General features: G+C 47.6%; 1 non-coding gene across 1 annotated transcript; it reads left to right on the forward strand.

Annotated features, from left to right (window-relative positions):
• Positions 1–296: 296 nt before the first annotated feature.
• Positions 297–368, forward strand: TRNAS-GGA (transfer RNA serine (anticodon GGA)). Its single transcript has one exon. It is a non-coding gene; the product is annotated as a tRNA-Ser (tRNA).
• The last annotated feature ends 1576 nt before the right edge of the window (positions 369–1944 follow it).

Genomic DNA, 1944 nt, shown 5'->3' on the forward strand with positions numbered 1-1944 from the left:
GAGGAGCAGCACCCTCAGAAGGAAACCCCCAAATGGCATTTTTCAAGGAATCAAAAAGACCCCCGCTCTAGACACAGGCCTGGGTTTGAATGTCAGTTCAGCTGCCTCCAGCTGTGTGACTCATGGAAAAGTCATTTCCCTCTTTCGGCCTTAATCTCTGTCTTTATAAGATGGGGATTAAAATGCCTTCCTTGAACTGTGTTATTAAAATTACATAAGATAATATAGAGAGAGTTTGGTATAGAGTAGGAGCTTAATAGATGTTCATATCTACCTCCCTTCCCTTCATGAGGGCTTCCCTGGTGGCTCAGAGGTTAGAGCATCTGCCTGGAATGCTGGAGACCCGGGTTCGATCCCTGGGTCGGGAAGATTCCCTGGAGAAGGAAATGGCAACCCACTCCAGTACTCTTGCCTGGAGAATCCCATGGAGGGAGGAGCCTGGTAGACTACAGTCCATGGGGTCGCAAAGAGTCAGACATGACTGAGCGACTTCACTTCACTTCACTTCACTTCCTTTCATGAAGTTGCTAGTGACTCTAGGCCGGTAGAACTGGCCTACTCTAAGACAGGAACCTCTCCACCCCTGCCTCATCCCTACTACCTTTGCCCCCTCTCCTTGTATCTGAAACCCAACCCCCCACACCACTTCTCCCATTTGCACAGCCCACCTGGACCCCTGTGGGTCTTTGTCTACAATCTCCCCACTGAAGACTGCTCAGAGATCTTAGTGGCAGCTTGTCCCACATCAGACCTGAGCTAAGATGAGACCCCAGATCATCTAAAAACAGGACCAGTGTTCCTTCCATGTTACCTACCAACTGAGGCTCAGAGCCAGGAGGTTGCAGTTGTTCGTTATCAAAGATGCTCCCCACTTCAAGTTCAAGACCCAGGAAGCAATAACGCTGACCTGCACACTCTTGAGCTGAGACATCTCTAGCAGGATAATAGCAACTACCAGTTACCCAGCCCTGTCAAGGAGCTAGGTGAGCTGCTGAGTTCTTTACAGGCCTAATCTGATTTTGCAGCCTCATTGGTCACAGGAGGTATTATAGTCCCACTTTATAGATGAGCATGTTAAAACTCAGAGGTGAAGTGACTTTTTCAAGATCCCATAGCTGTGAAGACACAGAGTTTATAGCCCAAGCAAGTGCATTATTACATGTCTTTAATAACCAGCACAAGTATGACCACCTGCCAATCAGAAGAGACATTAGCTTTGAACCCCTGGCCTGGTGTACCTATGAGCTCAGCCCCACTGAGGCTCTCTGCAACCTCTGATGCTGTGGGGCCCCCGGGGGAAGCCAGTGTACTTGGGGTAAAAATGAGGGAGCTCCCTGCTGGGTCAGACAGCTTGGGAGAAAATCAGAGAATATGATATCCAGCCAAGAGCTCATCTCCCTGAGGCTACATAGCACACTTTGAAGGAGTAAGCAAATCTCAGAGGCATGACCCAGAGTCTGGGTGCAGTCAAGTAGAGGGACATGGCCTGTCACATCCAAGTAGATGATCTGAGGTTGATATTCAGAGACCCAGAGGGACCTGAAGGCACCTGAACATCTAGGCCAGGGTCCATGTGTCCAAACCTAGTCTGAGCTCCTTCACGTTATTCAGACAGAATTCCTTTACTTTTGTCCAAGACAGCAGCCCTTTGGACACACTGCCTGGACTTGAAGCCCAGATTCACTACCTGTCAGCTCTGCAACCTTGACTAAGTTGCTTAATTCTCCCTGTGTCTCAGTTTCCTCATTAACACTATTTTATTGCAGCAATGATTAGGTAAATTATACTTTTTAAGCTCTGTGAAGCAGTACTCAATACATAAATAATTTTCCCAGGATGGTTTTATGAAATACCAATTGTACCAAACTATTTGCTTTTCTCCCATCACTCTCACACCTTGTGGTGGTGGTGGTGGTTTAGTCGCTCAGTCATGTCTAACTCTTT

Source organism: Budorcas taxicolor, chromosome 17 (assembly GCF_023091745.1).
Source record: "Budorcas taxicolor isolate Tak-1 chromosome 17, Takin1.1, whole genome shotgun sequence".
NCBI lineage: Eukaryota > Metazoa > Chordata > Mammalia > Artiodactyla > Bovidae > Budorcas > Budorcas taxicolor.